Here is a 20,588-nt window from a genome sequence, read left to right as displayed (position 1 = left end):
GTCAGGACACTTTGTGGCTGAAGTAAGGCTCAGATTCAAGTTGTCATGTATGATTCTGGAGAAAAGCACTGTATCTCTAAGCACCAGTCTTGATCTATACAATAAAGGGATTATGATTAAAGATAGGTTTATGGGGTCCTGGAGACAGTTAGGAAGCCCTTGGAGAGCCTAATGAGGGGCAAAGAGGAAGGGGTCACAGGTAACTCTGGGTTCCCCTCCTTCTCGAATCATACACTGGGGCTTTGCTCTGTTTTCTTTTCTGGCCTTTCATTTCTGTTCTTCAAAGAAAGAATTCCACTGAATTAGGTGATCATCACATCCCATTACTGTGTCTAAAGTCAACATTGCAAATTAAGTGACTGAGTAGACTTTGGGTGGTAGATGTGATCCACAGGATTGGAGTGACAGATCTTAGGAGAGAACCTTAGTGAATGTTGTACTAGCTTGAATAATATGTCCAAATCCATGCCCATCCAGAAGCTCAGAATGGGAGCTTATCTGGAAATAAGATCTTTGTAGATGTAATTATGTTAACATAAGGTCATACTGGTAATATTAGGATGGGCCCTAAATCCAGTGACTGGTATCCTTATAAAAAGGAGAGGATACAGGGCATGGAGACACACAGAAGCCCATATGAATACAGAAGCAGAGGTTGGCGTGATGCCATCTGCAAGCCAAAGAATGCCAAGGATTTCTGGGAATCACCAGATGCTGCAGGAGGCAAAGGAAGGATTCTCTCCTAGAGCCTCCAGACCCTTTGGCCCTGCTGACACCTCCACTGTAGAGTTCTGGCCTACAGAACCGTGAGAGAATACACTCTGTCGTTTGAAGGTTTCTGGTCATTTGTTGCTGCAGCTCTAGGACACTAATATTAGCCCCTACATGTAGTAAGCATTTTCAGGTGTATCCCTCATCCCACATCTTCACAGTGAGAGCATGGTTTTATCACATTTCTCTTTCCCCAGGTCTTTAGCAGGGGAGTATCCTTCTAAGGCTCTCTCTCTTTTTTTATTTTTTTCAGGACGTGGTAAATACCAAATCTTACAATGCTGATTGGCTTGTGATTGCTTGTGAGGGATTTCCTGCACAAATGGCCAAAGCTTCAATGTAGTTATAAAAATGAACTTCTAGAAGCTGATAATTCACATCAGAGAAATGGGGACTAAGGACCAGTCCTGCGAAAGATGTATCCTCATCACTGCCATCCTGGGGGTCTGCTAAGCCCCAAGCCCTAGAATACAGAGCGCTTCTGAAAAGATGTAAGCCTGAAATGGAAAATGGAATCTGCAGGAACTTCTGCACCTTGTTTAAAAAAATACAATGTAAAGGACTCTCTTTCCAGAAACACTGCTGTGGCAAAGTGCTTTCTCCTCCCTTTCTTCCTGTGTAAGAGTATCTGTATGTGGGCAGCCCCGGTGGCTCAGAGGTTTAGCGCCGCAGTCAGCCCAGGGCGTGATCCTGGAGACCTGGGATCGAGTCCCACGTTGGGCTCCCTGCATGGAGCCTGATTCTCCCTCTGCCTGTGTCTCTGCCTCTCTCTCTCTCTCTCTGTCTCTCATGAATAAATAAATAAAATCTTTAAAAAAAAAAAAAGAGTATCTGTATGTGTGTGGCATCATCTATACTCACATATATATATATACAAACATATATGTGTATTTTTAAAAATCAGAGTATATTCTATTTAAATATTTTCTGAAAGATAAACTGTAATAGAACATGGGAAAAAAGGAAAGAGGAAGAGAAAGTGCTCCATCCTGAGCAACGAGGCAGCCACAAGCCACATGTGTTAAGTAAGCACTGGAAACTTGGCTCTTCCAAATAGAGATATGATGTGTAGAATAAGTGAGCACTGGATTTCAGAGGCTTAGTAAAGAAAAGTAAAATGTCTCGGTAATTTATTATATTGAGAATATGTTGAAATGATAATATATATACTTTTTTTAAGTAGGCTCCGTGCCCAGCGTGGAGCCCAACTCATGACCCTGAGATCAAGCCCTGAGCTGAGATCAAGAGTCAGGTGCTTGACTGACTGAGCTACTCAGGTGCCCTCTAAAATGATAGTATTTTAGATATGAGGAGGTAAAGTGCATCACTCAAATTAATTTCATCAGGTTCTTTTACTTTTCTTTAAAGGTGGCTACTGGAAAATATAAACTTACGTACGTGGCTTACACTATATTTGTGTTGGACAGCACTGGCCTATGGTTTGTGAGATCTTTGATTTAGTTGCATTTTGCACACTTTTGAGCATTTTTGTTCAGGAAATTTTAGTTTTCCTATAGAAGTGATTTTTTAAAAATCTGCTGTAAGAATTCTCTCTCTCTCTCTCACACACACACATACACACACACACAAACCCACACACAGGATTCGTTTTGTGACATTCTACATTCTTTTTTTTTTTTTATGGTAACGTTTCCTTAAAAATAACTTTGGGATACAAAGTAAGATTAATTAATATTAATTTTGCTTTTAAATGTTTAAACACTTATATTGCTGTGTAACCTTGGGCAAGTTAGTGAACTTTTCTAGGCCCCAAATCATCACTGGTAAAACGAGCTGGTCTAGCAATGATCCAGACAACAATGATTCTCAACTTCCTCCTCTGTCTCCACATATCAGATGGTTCTGGGAAGGCCCATCAGAAGAGCAGTTCCCTCTGCTGATGGTGCTGCTGCCTTGGCTTCCTCCCACTTTCCACGGAGAATCATTGCCATCCCTTCCATAGACTCAGTAGGAAATTTCTAGGAAAGAGTCAAAGGGTAGTAATTACAGTCAGAGCCTAGAGAATGTTAGAGCCATGGAGGAAACCCAGTTCACCCCATTCATAATGACCTGCTGGTCAAGTCACCCTGCCGGTCAGGAGCAGAGGCCAGCTCTGGTGAACACTGACTACTGGTTAAACTTGCTTCCTGGTGTGTCATGATCTGAAAGGAGGGAAGGCTTGAGTGACATAGAACTGCAGAGCAGAGACCACCAAGCACAACTGGCCACCCATGTATCACTCCCTAACTCCCTGACACCACCATGTCCTATTCGAAGGTCATTTTTCTCTTAGTTTATCACAAAGTGAGGAAGGAAAAAGGATTCATAAGAACGTTGAATTAATGATGGTGTCTAAGAGAAAGCTCAAGATCCTCTCCTGGTTTAAATCAAGAAAATCAGGGTACCTGAGTGGCTCAGTGGTTGCGCATCTGCCTTCAGCTCAGGTTGTAATTCCGGAGTCCTGGGATTGTGTCCTGCATTGGGCTCCCCTCAGGGAGCCTCCTTCTCCCTCTGCTTATGCCTCCACTTCTCTCTCTGTGTCTCTCATGAATAAATAAATAAAATATTTTAGAAATAAATAAACAAATAAATAAATAAAATAATCATTTCAATCTCTCTTCAGAGAGAAGATTAGAGACTCGTAGAAAGCTACTTGCAATGACTTTGGTTGCTAAAATGCTCTGAAGCACCAGAATTTTCAAAAACTGTTTGCATGCTTTCAAGCCTGGTAAAAATGGTAGATGAATCAGAATGTTCTGTTCTGTTTAGACCTAAGGCATATCAGGGTTAGATAAAGTCACAATTGACAAAGATTTGTATTTATTATGAAAGATGCCAAGTTATATTTAGGTGTTGTTGTTTTTTTTTACCTTCAAATCTCACTCTAAATTGCTTGTCACCTTTTGAAATATCATAATTAACACCAGTTAATTTGTGTGCTTAAATATTTTAATGACAGGTTATAATTTTAATAGAAAAGCAATTTAGAAGAAAATCGTAGGATCCTATGGTTTCCAAGAGAGAAGAGAGGAGAGAGAAGAGAGGCTCTGGAATAGACAGAACCAGAACTAGGATCCCATTGTGACTCACCACTTCCTGCCGGTGGGGTCTTCAGGGATCTACATGACCTCTCCAAACCCTGGTGTTCTCATTTATGCATCATAGATAATAAACCTACCTCATTAAGGTGTTCTAAGGATTAGTTCAGGCTTGTTACTGTAAGCCCCAACACATGTGGTACACTGTAAATGCCCGTTGTTTTTCTCACATATGTACCACCACTAAGGAGAGAAAAAACATGTCGGAGTCTGGGTTCTGAGTTGAAAGCCCCCAGGGCAATTGAACGGTGAGAAGCATTTTCCAAAGAGTGCTAGGGTGAAGAAGCCAGAATCATCACAAGGCTGAGGAAGGCACTCAAGCCCCAAGGGTGAGAGGAAGGGTATAGAAGAATGAGTAACTGGGAGACTCAGAAAGGAATGGAGTAAGAGGAAGGGCTGAGGGCAAAAATTCAGAGACCATGGATTTAGGGTTCCTGCTTCCTGTATAGGAGTCCACTGGGGATGGGCAGAGCATCTGAAGGCCCTTATAGGGCCAACTACCCACCAAGTCCTGTCTGTCCTCAAATGAAGCAGCTAAGAGGGATGGCAGGGTATAGATCTCAGTTCTGGGAAACTCATGATTCAATAGAATGACCATGCAAAGTCAACCTACCCAAGGTGCTGGGTCAAATGGTTTGCACTGAAGGTGTCCAGCACTGCTGCTTATTATCCATGACACATGTGTATTAGTGTCTGCTGTGGATTATCCTATTAATAATTCAGCAGACATAAGCTCAAGGGATGCTCTCACCACTTACTGCTCATGTGATTTAAATCCTCTGAGACTCATTTTGTCTATAAAGTGAGGCCACCATTACCTTCTTTGTAGAGTTGTTGCAAGAAATAAAAGAAACAATGTATGAAAGATGCAGATACAGTGCCTGGACTAAAGAAAGGATTCAATAGTTGATAGGCATGAAGATGAAGATGAAGATGTTGATTCCATCTCTTGTAGCTCTAAGACCCTCCAATTTTGTTCAGACTTCTCACTAGTATTATTTCAGAACCTGCTGTGGATAGCTCACATAAGAAGAACCCCCTCTGTATTAAGCACCCCAAGATAGACAGATGGGTTTCAAAAAAATATCTAGGTGGAAATAAAGAAAGCCAGCTAAGGTGGGATCAGGTGGGATAGAAAATGAATGAATGAATGAATGAATGAATGAATGAATGAATGAAGATATACTGAATAAATGCCAAGATGGTATGGTAGTTTTCCAGCAGGAATGAATATGGTGCTATTGGGTAGGTGAAGTTAGAGAGAGAGCCTCGCAGAGAAGCACATTTTGGAAAAGGGGGGGATGGGGAGGTTAAGAAGCTAAACACATTCCAGGTGAAATGAGTAAATAAATCCCAAGGAAAGGATGAAAATGAGAATTAATCAGGAGTGTGCTGAGCCGTGGCACTGCCAGCCACAATCAGAGGGCTTCTTAATTGCTTGTCAAAGACCAATGCATCCTGGCAAAATGATGCTCAAGTAATGCTGGGACTTCTTTTTCCTAACCTGGCTTCATTTATCATGATTAGAAAACAAGTCAAAATTGATTTCTGTTTATTTTATAAAGCAAATCCTCAGGGAACCCTTCTTCCCAGTAGGTTTGATAATTTTTAACTGAGAAGGGGAATACCCTCAGAACATAAAGAGCCGCATTACTTTGGTTTAGGAGAGCAGGGCGTGTGGATGTGTAAAGTTTATGGGTGTTATGAAAAATGGCAGTCTCTTAAACTTTTACAAATCACCTCAAGTCCATCAACATGAGCCTTTTAGTGCTTTCCTACTTTAAAATGGGAAGATTAGAGGCAGTTTAATAAAACATTTGTGTTTGAATTCTTAGCTCTGCCATCTAACAGCTGTGTGACCTTGGGCAAGTCACCAGAGGAAATCTTGAGATCTAGCTCAAATCTCTGAGATTTGAGAATGAGGTTGCTAACGCCTCTCAGATTTCCCAGGAGGACTGGGGGTCGTGTACAGGAAAGGTATCAATACAGAAGATCTGCACAGATAGAAGTGATAGAAGTAATGTCATACAGGTGCAGGGAAACCCATTGGATTCTTTATCCCATGAGGGCAGGGCCTGTGTGTGTCTGTTTTACTTTGAGTTCTATCCTGGTTATTGGCACATGGCTTGGCACATAGTTGATGTCCACTTTATCTGTTTGACACTCACATTGCACCTAATCTATGCAAAATTCTGTACTGTTTATAGATATTGGTTCATTTAGCCCAATAAATACTTGTTGGCTGCATGTTTGTTACTCATTTATTCATTATGTAAAGATACTTAAGTATTATATCCCAATGTGCCTCTCTGGGGAGGAAATCCTTCTAGAGCCTACAGTACAATGGGTGGATTCACTCATTCTTTGATCCATTCATTCTTGTGTTCACCCGTGCATCTGCTTGTTCACCAAATATTTATATGTTAGTTTTTCGCTGCAATGTCAGCCCACCACCGTCATCCTAGATAAAACACAAGGTCAGCTTGCCCTCACCCTGCTCCCCGGCTACCAGAGAAATTCATTTCGTGCACATGCACACACACACACACACGCACACACACACACACCCACAGCAAATTCTCTATATTCCACCAATATTTTGTTAATCAGGTAAATCACTTGTGAAGGACTGCAAGGATATCCCTGGTTTGGGAGGCCTTTCATTGCTTGCAAACAAGCTGTGACAAGAACAAGACAAGGCCATCAGAGGTCAAAAAACATCCTTTATCCTGTATAGGCATTTTTATTCCCCCAAACAGATTCCAAAGATCATGTTCTCTTTCTGGAAGTGTAATCACAGAAAAAAAAAATCAATGTACATTTTGGCCCGTGTGAAACAATCTTACGAGGAGGCATTAATGCGATCTGCCAGCATCTAGAGATTTCTCTCAGCACTCTGGGCTGCCAGACCATTCTCAGATGCATTTTCTTGATCTGAAAAGGCCCTATTCCTGGGATTTAGTGCGTAGGGCTTCCCTGCTCCTTTTGGTTTATGCTTAATCCTCACAATTAATTCTGAGCCTCCTGCCTGGGGAAGTTTCGGCCGTAGACTTTCTTGGCATTTACCCAGCGAGAAAGGAAGTGATTGATGCTCTCCTCACTCTTCCGCACAAAAGCTGAAAGGCTGGGCAGAAATATCACCTGCCTCCATGCTGGCCTCTCCCAGCCTCACCTCTTGACCCACACTGTTGATTTCATCCCTCATGTCTCCTGGGGGACACTGACCCATCAATTACCTTCTCTTTTTCTCCTGTCTTCAATCATGTCCTCTCCACTGGCTACTTCCTGGCAGCATACAAACATATTTAAGGCTTATTTATTCTGGGAAACTGAAAAAATAAAAATACTCTTTTCAATTCTACCCGCCTCTGAAGTCATTTCCCTATCTCTTAGTTCCCCGAGGTTTTCTGATAGAATTCATTCCCTGCCTTCTCTATATCATCATCCATGTGCTCCTCGAGCCAGGGCTGGCTGCCTGGTGGCCTCGCAATTCCCTGAAACTCTGGCAGGAAAGATCATCAACATCCAAGTAAAACCCAACTCCAGAGTTTATCCTGCCTGGCCCGTCTGTGGTATTTCACTTATTCTTTCCACAATTCACTTAATTCGCATTTTCTATGCAGCGAGCACTCAGCTATGCTTTGGACAAGGGTGGCTCTGCCCTCCTGGCTTTTACTGCCCGTGGGGAATAGACATTGGTGAGCTTGCAGAACACTGTGAGGAAGGGCTGTGCTGTGGGAATGGCAACCTTGGGACCTGATCTGCGAGTCAGAGAAGGCTCTTTTGGTGGCATTCGCATTTAAACAGAGGAATGAATAGAAATTTGTGACCAGAGAGGGACCTGGGAAAAGCATTCCTGGCAGAGGGAACAGTAGGTGCAAAGGCACTGGGCCAGGAAAGAACACGGCTTATTTGGGGAAGCGAAAGCAGGGCTGTGTTTCTGGAACATAGACAATGACAGAGAGCAATGTAGGACAGACAGGGCAGGGGAGGCAGGGGGAGCCAGCCACATTGACCGTATATACAGGTTGCAACCTCCCTTCTTAGGCACTGGAGAACACTGGTGACCTTTCTGCCCTTGAAATCACTGGTACGCACCCATCACCCAGGATGCTGGGTGCCAGAAATTAGTAGGGCCAAGAAGAATGAATAAAAAGAGAAATCTGGCTGCTTTTTAATTCTAGTTATGCTAAAGACATAACAATTCCCTTTGGTTTTACCACAAGAAGACATTGTAGGTCCACACGATTGTTGTCCAAGGAATGCTGTGACATAATTAGAAATATATACTTGGCCACTGCACTGGTTCCTGATATAGGGCTCCTAAAACCTTCATAATTTCCTAAGTACTGGAGGCGCTAGGAGTATCTTTTATTCTTTTTTTATTTTATAATACATTTATTTTTTATTGGTGTTCAATTTGCCACATACAGAATAACACCCAGTGCTCATCCCATCAAGTGCCCCCCTCAGTGCCCACCACCCAGTCACCCCCACCCCCTGCCCTCCTCCCCTTACACCACCCCTGGTTCGCTTCCCAGAGTTAGGAATCTTCCATGTTCTGTCTCCCTTTCTAATATTTCCTATCCATTTCTTCTCCCTTCCTCTCTATTCCCTTTCACTATTATTTATATTCCCCAAATGAATGAGACCATATAATGTTTGTCTTCTCCGATTGACTTATTTCACTCAGCATAATACCCTCCAGTTCCATCCACTTCGAAGCAATTGGTGGGTATTCATTGTTTCTAATGGCTGAGGAATATTCCATTGTATACATAAACCACATCTTCTTTATCCATCTTTTGATGGACACCAAGGCTCCTTCCACAGTTTGGCTATTGTGGACATTGCTGCTAGAAACATCGGGGTGCAGGTGTCCCGGCATTTCATTGCATCTGTATCTTTGGGGTAACCCCCCAGCAGTGCAATTGCTGGGTCATAGGGCAGATCTATCTTTTGTTCTAATATTTGATCTTTGGCCCTGATTGCTGACACAGCATCTGCTCTGGGAAATAGGAGCACCTGTTCTAATGAGGTGACTCTAGGTGGGCTAGTGAATGGCTTCAGGATGGGGCCTGGTAACTAGAAGGACCATGATTAAAAGCTTAGAACTTGCAGCCCTTTGGAGAAGAGAGACGGGCTGGACATTGAGTTAATAATAATTGATCATACCTATGTGTTGAAGCCTCCATAAAAATTCCCAAAGTACAGGGTTAGAGAGCTTCTGGGTTGGTAAACATGTCCATGTGCCAGGAGGGTGGCACAGCCCAACTCCACAGGGACAGGGATTCTGTGCTTGAGACCCTACCTTATGTACCTCTTCATCTGTATCCTTTATAATATCCTTTGTAATAAACCAGTAGATGTAGGTAAAGTGTTTCCCTGAGTTCTATGAGCCATTCTAGCAAATTATCAAACCCGAGGCAGAGGTCATGAGAACTCTTCCTCAATTTACAGCCAAGTCAGACAGAAATGTGTATAACCAGGGGCCCCCTACTTGTGACTGGCAGCTGAAGTGGAGGCAGTCTTGTAAGTCAAAGCCCTAACCTGTGGGGTCTGCTCTAACTCTTGATGGTTAGTGTCAGGATTGAATTAAATTATGGGATACCCAGTTAGTGTCGAGAGGGGAATTGGTTGGTGTGGAAAACCCACAGATTTGGTGTCAGAAGTGTTAAAGATGGAAAACAGTTTTCTTTTAAATGCGTTCACACCAAATGGGTCAGTTCAGACAGGAATGCAGATGTGTTTCACTGCATGACTGTCATTTGGTGTAAAAATGCTGTTGGTGAACTTGCCAGGCCAAACCTGTCTACTTACTCCACGACACACACACATATATGCGCACACATACACACACACACACGTGTGTGTGCCACCCACCTGCAGGCATCGCCTCATTTATTCCTGAGCTCCTAAATTAGAGCTTGTACTGGATCATAAAATAGACAGGATATTCGTTATCATCAAATAAATATGAAACTGAGCTTTAGATAACATAAGGATTCCGAAAGTTAAGTGCTATTTTATGGTACCTTTCAATTTAGGAGTGCATTGCAGATAAAACATGGCTTTGGTGTAAACCATTGATGTATTGTGTTGTTAAGATCAATGAATTATTAAAAGGATAATCTTTTAAACACCAAGAAATTGTCTTCTAGTGTACTCTAGGGGCCATGGGTAAATGCATTACACATACAAATTCACCACTGCCTTAGCTGTAATTTATACAAACTCCAAAGTGCCCTGCTGACATCACAGAGACCTGATCGTCCTCCCACCCACTGAGCTAATGGGAAGCTCTGTGGGCTGAGCATGGAGCAAGGAAGGGGTCACTTCATGGAGCATGCTGTCCTCTATCTTCCTTGACAAGTGAGGAGAACACAGTGCTATGCCCCCTGGGTTGGCCCTCGGGGAAGGTCTGGCTACGCCTGCTGGTGGGTGTGCTCTCCATGGACCGTCTATATGTTGGTTACATCGGGAATTTTCTGCAGATCAGTGCAGAGAGCCACCTCACCCAAGCAGCCCATATCCAAATACTGGTTGAAACCAAGGGCATGCTTTAATAAACAAGAACTTTAATAAGTAAGTATTCTAAGCTTCAGCTCAGAATCTGCTTCCCAGAGAACCCCACCGTATGCAGAATCCCAGCCCCACATTACAGGGTATAACTTTTGTGTTCAGTCTTCCACATTTTTCTCTACGCTGTGTCAGCCACCTGGACTGCTATTCCCTAGTTATCCACTGGGCAAAATCCAACTCCTTCATCAAGGGCTGGTTCAAATGTCCCACTGTGTAGACATCCCCCTCGCCCTCCCCAGTCCATTGCTCTTTGCTATGTCTGCCAGAGCGCTCTGAACTATTAAAATACTTGCATTTACTGGTCAGCAGAGGAGCACTCTGATAATCATAATACAAGCCACATGTGCCTTTTTAATTATCTAATAGCTATATTAAAAAGTAAAAAGGAACAGGAGGGATCAATTTTTTTTTAGGTGGGATCAATTTTAAATATATATTGTAATTTTGCATAACCCAAAAATGATTGTTTCAATATATAATCAATATGAAAAGTGTTCACAAAATTCCTTTTACAATATTTTTCCCCACTAACCCTTGAAACCCAGTGTGTATTTCGTACTCCTAGCACATCTCAGTTTGGTCAGCAACATTTTGAGTCCTTAATAGTCCCATGTAGGTCACTGAACTATCCAGGGCAGACAGTGAGTACCTCAAAGATGTAACAACTAAAACCTAGTCCATGAGGTGCCTGGGTGGTTGAGCATCAGTGGTTGAGCGTCTGCCTTTGGCTCAGGTGGTGATTTCAGGGTCTCGGGATCGAGGCCCACATCAGGCTCCCTGCTTCTCCCTCCACCTATGTCTCTGCCTCTCTCTCTGCATCTCTCATGAATAAATAAATAAAATCTTAAAAACAAACAAAAAAAATCCTTACTCTATGCAGTCATTTGATAAGTGTTTGCTGAATGTATGAACAAATGAATAAATGGCCAATGATGAGTGCACAAAGGAATGATCCATACAAATTCCTTAGTGACCTGGCCTCAGCCTGGGATTCGTTCCTATGCCCCTGTTCCTTGTTATTTTCAGGACCTTCATCTACAGGGCAGGGAATCTCTCGTACATGTATCCCTTATACATTAAAAACATACAGCATTAACAGCTAAGGGTATAGACTTTAAGTATAAACTTTATAGAACAGAGCTCTGCCACTTGCTAGCTTCTGAGTTTGGGCAAATTACATAACTTATTTGGAGCCTCATTTTCCTCATCTATGAAATGGAGATGGATAATAAAGGTACCTAGAGTTTCTCTGAGCAAATAAGGCATTACAGGTAAATTACTTTGCACATAATAGATTCTCAATAAAAATACAGCCAATAAAGACCAAAGTAAGGCTGAAAACCGTAGGAAGGAAGGAGACAGGCATACAAACGTGATATGAGGTATTAATTCCTTCCTCCCATCGCTTCTCACCCTTTTGGCTAAGATCAAGTGTAATTCCTTCCTCCCTTCCTCCCTTCATTGAACACAATCATACTGGGGATGAGAGGTTCCATATACAAATTTTGTATATGCTTCTGTGGTAGCAATGAAGATACACTTCTGAGATTTCTAACTGGGGGGTGGGGGCGTATTTTGATTAACAGTGGAAATCCATTGCCACATTTCTTCAAAGCCATGCTTTCACACGCTGCTCCCAGCCAGTTCCTGAGCACAACAAGGACACCAAGGCAGCACCATTCCTGGGGGACTCTTGACTCCTCGGCTGACCAGTTTGGGTTCAAGGACGCCCTGACTTGCTGAACTTCCTTAGAACCACATGACAGTCTCAGGTGCTTCCACTCATTCTGGTCACCCTTCCCTCTCTCCCACCCAGGATCAGACGTATATGTTGGTCTGATAGCCACCCTTCCTCATTTTCTCTGAGCCATCCCTTCTAAAGGCACTAATCCCATCATGAAGGCTCCACCCTCACCACCTAAGTACCTCCCAAAGGCCATGTTTCCACATACAATCATACTGGGGATGAGAGTTTCCATGTTCAAATTTTGGGGAGACACAAACATTCAATCCATAGCAATTACCCATAGAGAAAATTTGTACTTTCTCGTAATTTAATTACATTTGTACATTACCAGTTATTAGAAGCCCATTATTTGACTCAATCCATACTCCAACTTTGTTTACGTTGCAGCCACTTCACTTTGGAGCAAAGTTTCAGCATGTTGTTAATATTTATTGCTATTGCTTAGGCCCCATTAAAATTGCCTGTATCTATTTTTGCCTTTCTCCCATTTGTAAGCATTATTTATCAAAACTGCTAATGCCAACACATACGTATTTATGTGATTTTGTAACATATTAAAAACTGAGAATATTCCTTTGAATATCTAATTGGCTGTAGTGATTGTGAGTTTTATCTCTTCGGGTCTACTGTTTGGTTTCAATCTATAATGACTAATTTACACAGAATCAGGGATTATGGTTGTTAGAATGGCAATGACTTTGACGTCTGGTTTCACTTTTCCCCCCTCTGTTTCATTGAGGACACATTTCTTAGACAATTGTCAGGCCAAGTATACAGTAAAGTTACTGTTCATGGCTCACAAATTTTACAAACTTTGTCTTGGAGGGCCAAATGTGGAAATGTGTTTAGCAATTACTCTATTAAGTTCAATATCTGTGAAAAATAATTATCGTTTTTGACACTAGTGAAAAATGCCAGCATTCTAAATAAAAAGAGCCGAAGGGTTACTAGATCCAAACTCCCAGAACTGCCTGAATGCTTTTGGTAATTTGAAAAACTCAGTCAACATATTGTTGCATGAAAAAAAAAAAAGTTGCACTGAGCATTTCAATTAGTTGTTTTCCTGGTAATATTTTAAATTAAATGCTAAATGACAGAACAACTTGTAGTGGTTTTGCTAGATTTCTAGACATCTCACCCCAAATTCCCTTCTGATATGCAATAAAGTAAAAGACACAATAATTTGTAAACCAAAATGACTGTTCTCCCCTTCAAAGTAGATGTCTAGTGATGTGACTCACTCTAACCAGATTTATTTGCCAAAATTGTTTTGGTTTCCTCATAAGAGAATTGTGTTCAGAGGAGACAACACAGGCCCTCTGAATAAGCTTTATGTAGGAAAATCTCTGTTCATAGAAAGTGGACTTGATTTTTAGAAATGGTTGAATGTTATCCAGAACCAGTCTTATTGAATAGGCTGAGCAAGACCAGGATGTAGATGTGTGCATGGACACGTGCTGCATATACATGAGAAAATTCTTACCAAGTGCTTTCTGTCCCTGCCACTGTTTTTTTTTTTTTTAATATTTATTTATTTGATAGAGAGAGAGAGAGAGAGCATACGGCAGGCAGAGGGAAAGAGCGAAGCAGGCTCCCAGGCGAGCAAGGTGCCCGACATGGAACTTGATCCCAGGACCTTAGGATCATGACCTGAGCTGAAGCCAGACACTTCACCGATTGAGCAACCCAGACACCCTTGTTCCTGACACTGTTTTAAGTAAGCACTGTATATGTGTGTTAACTCATTATTCTTCATGACAACCTTAGCAGGAAGTAATATCATCGTCCCCATTTCACAGGTACAGAAACTGAAGGACAGAAAGGTTAGTTAACCTGCACAAGATCACACAGCTCTGAGCAGTGGTTACAAGGAGCAGTCAAATTGTACCAAGTGACAGCAATCCTCCCCAAGCCTCACTCTCCTCATCTGTAGGATAAGGACAAGTGATGAGTACGATCTGAGCTTAAAACTTTAAGAAGCACTCATGTATGCAAGGGCTTATACTCTTGCTGGCCCATGATAGGGAACTGGTATTTCTAAATCACTTCATTCTTGAGTGGGTTGCTATTTTGCTGGATCATGTGGAAACCTAAAGTGTGGCCTGTTCTTCCCATCAGGTCCATAAGAGTAAGTGTAAGCCATGGTCTGCTCAGCATCATGATCACTGGTATTCACAACCACAGCACACGATTCATGGTAACATGGATCACTCTTGGTTCTATAGGATGGTATTTTCTGATTCAAAAATGATAGTGTCTGGTAAGTGTACAGACAGATAAAGCAACAAAGAGGCAGTCTACTTGACACATGGAATCATATGGACAATCCAAGCATATGTCCATAGAAACTTAATATTTTCAACAATGTGCTGAGTTCCTACTCTACTAAATACAGAGGGATCTAAGATGAATACAGAACAGTGCTTGAGTCTTCACCTTATAGAAGTGCCCACATCTCTAGAACAGAATTTTCCAAAGTGTGTTCTTTATTCTCCTACCATCTAAAGGCCTGTGAGATTAAAAAATAAAAGGTTTGGGGAAATGCTGAGTGCCACAAAACCTTTCTTGGAGGACCTGATAGCAGGAAATTCAGAGTCTCCAAGATAACCGTACAGAACACAGATTTTCCAAAAAATTTCCAGCAGGAAACTCATTTCACTCAGAACCTCCAGTAGGGATGGGGCTTAGTGTAAGCCTTTCTAGATGCTGCTGCTCTGGGGGCTGGGGCAGTATGAAGCAAGTCCTGAGATACTATAAAAACCAAATAATAACAACAGAAATAAGCCATAAAAAATCTTCCTCTGTGACTTAACATCACGGCACTTAAATTTTCTGGGCTCCAGGTACCTACCTCCAAAAGGAGATAAGAACCTTGGGCCTGCCAGATTTATAGTTTCTGTGGAGACTAAGTGGGGCAATAAATGCAAACATAGCTTATAAACTCCACTTTAAGAATGTCATTTATTTAACTCTGTGAAGAGCATTTCACCTATTGATGATTCCATAGCAGACCTCAGATTCCACTGAGGCAGTAGAAAAACTGACCTCAGAGGGCCCACCCTGTTATATTTTTCAAGTCTAGCAAAGGAATAAGAAAGAAAGGGGCTTGAGATGGTCATTTAAGTCCCAGGGCTTTCCAAGAAGCTGAGGCTGGAAGTGGTAGTGAGAGATCAAACTCACACTCTTCACTAGAGTTTCTGGGTCTCCCCATCCTGTGGAAAGGTCTGTCCCAGACAACTGCAGCTACGGATGGCTCCTGGGCAAGATCTCCTGCCCTGAGCATCCTTTTTGGACCAGGCGGTCAGAGCATTAATTACCCACACCAATCGTGATACTTCTTTGTCAATCTTGATGAAGATTCTGGGAAAGAATCTGAAAACAGCATCCAGTGATCAGTGTCTCAGAATCATGAAGATTTGAGTGATTTATGGGAAATGCATTGAGATGCTGATGCTCTGATTTTGGAGCCAGCTTAATTAGATATAGCACTGAGTTTGTGGAGTGTTAAGATCTTAAAAAAAAAAAAAACAAAAACAAAACACTGAGAGGCAGTATCTGAAACAGTGTTGATATTTTCAATACATTTTCTATGGAGATCTGTGGCACACACCACTTCCCGAAGAAGAATCTTCACTTTTTTTAATGACCCTCTGTAAATACTCTTCCTACTGGAAGAGGAATCCATCATGTCCTTTAGATTCATGCATTTTAGCTGTACTCTTTCTTTTAATTTGAAAGAAAAGGACTTTTGGATTGAGCTATTAAAAAGAGACACATCAGATCTTTTGTTTGCTTTGTCTAAAGCAATATTTAAATGTAATTCAGGTAGAGGCAACTCTATCACATGTGTCTCCTATGTCAGAACCCACAGTAGAAAAGTCTGTCAGGTCTTAATATCAAAGAAATAGCAGCATGATTTGAACAATGCTTTAATCTTACGGATACTGTGAACCAAAGACCTAGAAAAAATTTCCTCTTTGCTTTGGCTGTTTTAATAAGTCTCCAAATTTACAGACCATCTCTAGTGTCTGTACACGATAGAATGGGTGCCAGACTTAGCCCAGTTTTTTATCCTAATTTCCTACTTGTGTTTTTGTCTGCACTCTGCTTCACTGAAAGTGAGTTAGACTAATTCATTTATGAAGTCAGGAAAACTGAAAGAGAGAAGAGAGATGGATAGACAGATCAAGCACAAGTTTTCCTAATCAAAGGTGCTGTGGTTAATTTCATGTATAAATCAATTCAAAATTATTCAGTATTGAAAGGATGATGGCATTTAAATACTTGCGGGGTATTTTTTTGAATCAAAGAAAAGAAGATTTTTTCCACGGGAATTATTTTCTGTGATCGAAAACAGGTTAAAGAGAATAATAATCACCTAAAGGGTGACTCTTGTTCATATGATGATGTTTCACAGAAGCAGCTTATCAAAACGGTCAGCCACAGCAACGATTACAGCTCAGGGAAGTAAATAAAGGAAACTATTAGCTCAGGAAATCTATTAAAGGCACAAGATCTTAAAGCATCCCAGGCAATGAAACATTAACAGACTTGGGTGGATGGTGAGTAGCCCTCATCTCCCCAGCTTGGTCAAGACACCTTTCGTTAACAGATCACAGGACAGAAAATGGACACAGAGGAGAATGCCAAAAGTGTAGCCATTTGGCAGAGTTTGCATTTCCACTTGATCACTTTCAGTGGCAGCTAAATGGACAGTGTTTCAGCACCATGGCTGTCCAAAGCAAAGAACAATCCCACAGAACATGTTTGAGTTCCATGTGTATAGAGAATCACAAATGTCAGGGGCTCAGGGGGCTTCCAGACCATCCCCACAGGGTGGGCACAGCCAGCTGGAGCAGGCCCGCACGGAGAAGGCTTTATCTCCAGGTAACACGGAGGAACACAGTGATGGCATAATGCTGCCTGTCAGAGGAACTGAAGATAGAGTTATGGACACTTGCCTCACGTGCACCATTCTGTTTTAGTCCAAACTCCTCATTTGACAGAGGTGGAAACGGAGATTAACTGAGAAGGAGGGATTTGAGTGGTCACATGTGTCCCTTGGGCCCAGGTCCACTTTCTCCACAATAGTCTCTGCCGCAGCCAGATTAAACATTTTACCTTTATTCTTCTAGAATGCACAAAATTTGTGAGGAAGGCAGGCTGTAATGAGGCACCAACTTGATTTCCTTTTCCATGACAAGGCCATGAGAGTACAGACAGGCGGGGTCTGCGGAGCACACGTGTTGTTTTGCAAAAGGTTGTTATGGAGCTTGAGTCTCAAGAAAAATAATGCCTTAGGTGGCCAGCCAAAGAGACAAATAAAAACAAAACCCATCAAAATTATCACGTGAAATACCTGACATGTAGCCCTTTCAGCTAAAAATCACATTTTTGTCTCGATTAATACTGAGTTAAAAGAAAACTGCTGGGATTCAGAAATGCATTTCAGGGACCAGAACCCCCACTACTCCCTGTATTTTGTCCCCCAGAGTGGAGGCATACCACGTTTCAGAATGTGGTGGGTGGCTAGGATCCCCCTGTGGATATGCTCTCCCTTTCTTTTCTTCCTCTCCCCACATGTTTTCTGCCTGGGTCCTTCTCTCCAAGCTGGATTCTCTTAGGGCCAGGGGTTAGGAAAGACAGTCCCCCAGGGAATTCTCGATCTAATCAGGCCCATAGCCATGGTAGTGTTGAAGGCACTTTACTGTTAAGAGCAACCAGCTAAAACATTTTCTTCTCCCATATCACTTCCTTTGCCATTCTTTTCTCTTATTTAGACCAGTAGAGGCAAACTATCACCCACAGACCAAACTGGACCTCTTCCTGTTTTCGTAAGTAAAATTTCATTGGAACACAGCCAGGCATGTTCATTCTCTATTGTCCATGGCTGCTTTTGTGCTTCATTGCAATACAGCCCAGGTGGCCTGCAAAGCTGAAAATATGTATTATTTGGCCCTTTTCAGAAAAGTCTGCTGACTTCTTCACTAGACCATTAGTGGAAGATGAAATTTTTGGGGCACAAGATCTAAAGTGATATTCTCTACATACTAAAGGGAAGTCTTTTGGTAGCTTCTTCACCATATTTAAAGGGAGACTTCTGGGGTGAGGAACCTGCCCGGTGTCATTGCATAAAGACCTGTCTAACAAGCACCAGCTGAAAAAGAAGCACAAAGTAAAAGGAGAATGCAGCCAAGAAGAGACGCATAGTGAGCAGAATAAAAGGAGTGGCTACCTACTGTTGTCACCCAGTATTTTTCTTCAGTGAGTGGAATGAACTTGAAATTTAGAAAGACTGGGAAAACATCACAGGAATGAAATGAGACCCACTAAAAGGTGGGGCAGTAAGAAGTCTCTGGGGCACTTAGAAACGGGTTCCAGTGCAACAGCACTTGGCTGACTACAGCAAAGGCCGAAGGAATATTGTAAATTATAGGCACTCACAGCAAACGCAGGGAAGGTTCAGAACACCCCAGATAGCCATGACCGATTTTCGTAAATTGGGAAAGAGTAAATTCCAAAGCCTTCCCATTAGAAAGTCAAAATTTAAACTGTGGCACAATCATTAAGAAAAGAACAAACAACTCCACGGAAAAATGCACAAATATTATTAAGTTGACAGTTTTAAGAAATAGAAATAAATATGGTCAAAAGACATATGGCAAAGTTCAACATTGCTGGTAATTAAATAAAACCAAGTAATCAAATAGTGATGAGAAGCCCATGTTTTGTCTATTGGAATGGCAAACGTTTGCAGAGAAAACACATAAGGCTGGCAGGAGCACAGAAAATCAGGCCGTTGCATCCATATGGAAATGTAGAGCGGTGCAGACTTTTTGGTGGGCACGGTGGCAATATTGTTAAGCTTTAAAATGTGTACAACATATAACCAGCAATTTCATTTCTAGGAATTTAGTCTAAGGAAATCACCGAACAGGGATGTTCATCACAGCATTACTTATAAGCACAAAAATTTGATATGTTCTAAATGAATGGCTGTAATAGTTTGGTTAGGAATATGTATACTATAGAATATGTTCCGCCATTAAAATAGCATTTAAAATGAGTTTATGAAACAGATGGATATCATGAACACAAACAAAATAATCAACTGTATATTTATTACTGCACTTATAATTATAGTACCTAGACAGTGAATTAAGTATTTTTTATGTTTTCTTATCAGATCTTGGTAACTCTATCAAATAAGCCAGAGTAATAATAATGATAAGGATAGATAATATTTACTGAGAACTTCCTTTATGTCAGGCACTTTGCCAATCATCTTATATGGATTATATCATTAAATCCTGACACAATATATGAGGAGGCACTATTATTAATGTCATTTTATAAGGGAGGAAAAGAAGCCATAAAAACTTGTCCAAGGTTACATAGAAAGTGCTTGATGCAGCCATGATTTGAATGCACAAAGCAAGTCACTGAAGACCCTGTATTTATTACCACTATACCATATGCTTAAGGTATATTATTTCTTTGTGGAATGAGTGAAAGTATGAAGGGGTGGATAGATGGAAAGTTGAACAATGGATACATGGAAGGGTGGATGGACGGATGGATGTACATAAGGAAAGTAGGATGGATAGGTGGATGGAGAGATGGATGGATAGAAGGGTTGATAAATGAATAAATCAAAGATGGATAAATAGGAAAAAAAAAACCCAAAGAACTAGTTTTTTTTTAAAAGATTTTATTTATTTATTCATGATAGTCACACAGAGAGAGAGAGAGGCAGAGACATAGGCAGAGGGAGAAGCAGGCTCCATGCACCGGGAGCCCGACGTGGGACTTGATCCCGGGTCTCCAGGATCGCGCCCTGGGCCAAAGGCAGGCGCTAAACCGCTGTGCCACCCAGGGATCCCAAGAACTAGTTATTTCTTAGTGGCTCTTTTATGGTTTTATTCCCTTCTTTGTGCTTTTTCAGGAATAATCAAATTTTCTACAGAGTACTGCTTCTGTAATCAAACTATGGAAATATATTTTATATTAAAATGAATTACACAGGATCCCTGGGTGGCGCAGCAGTTTAGCGCCTGCCTTTGGCCCAGGGCGCGATCCTGGAGACCCGGGATCGAATCCCACATCAGGCTCCCGGTGCATGGAGCCTGCTTCTCCCTCTGCCTATGTCTCTGCCTCTGTGTGTGTGTGTGTGTGTGTGTGTGTGTGTGTGTGTGTGTGACTATCATAAATAAATAAAAATTTAAAATAAAATAAAATAAAATGAATTACAATGTAAAGCAAAAAATAGTGTCAAAATGTTACGGTCTTTGTATTTGTCTCTTGCAAAGGGGTGAGTTAGTTATAGGTCGAGAAAGAGCTGAACAACATCCCCCTTCTACTGCTATATATAGTCCCAGAAGAAAAATTTC

At 41.6% G+C, this 20,588-nt stretch overlaps 1 protein-coding gene and 1 long non-coding RNA gene across 7 annotated transcripts in view; one reads left to right on the top strand and one right to left on the bottom strand.

The window, feature by feature from the left end:
• LOC144310238 (uncharacterized) overlaps positions 1 to 6,096 on the top strand; it is a 29,343-nt gene extending 23,247 nt beyond the window's left edge. For 3 of the 4 annotated variants that reach the window (XR_013375938.1, XR_013375941.1, XR_013375940.1), the window contains one exon: positions 1,025 to 1,402. This is a non-coding gene — a long non-coding RNA (uncharacterized LOC144310238). Of the gene's footprint in view, positions 1 to 1,024; positions 1,403 to 3,730 lie in introns of those variants that run through there. The other variant, XR_013375939.1, reaches the window with a different exon arrangement.
• Positions 1 to 20,588, bottom strand: part of CDH13 (cadherin 13) — a 1,003,185-nt gene that overhangs the window by 741,646 nt on the left and 240,951 nt on the right. The window lies entirely within an intron of this gene.

The sequence above is a fragment of the Canis aureus genome, chromosome 3, assembly GCF_053574225.1.
Source record: "Canis aureus isolate CA01 chromosome 3, VMU_Caureus_v.1.0, whole genome shotgun sequence".
Classification (NCBI taxonomy): Eukaryota; Metazoa; Chordata; class Mammalia; order Carnivora; family Canidae; genus Canis; species Canis aureus.
The sequence above is the reverse complement of the archived record's forward strand: the minus strand, read 5'-3'. Positions and strand labels throughout refer to the sequence as shown.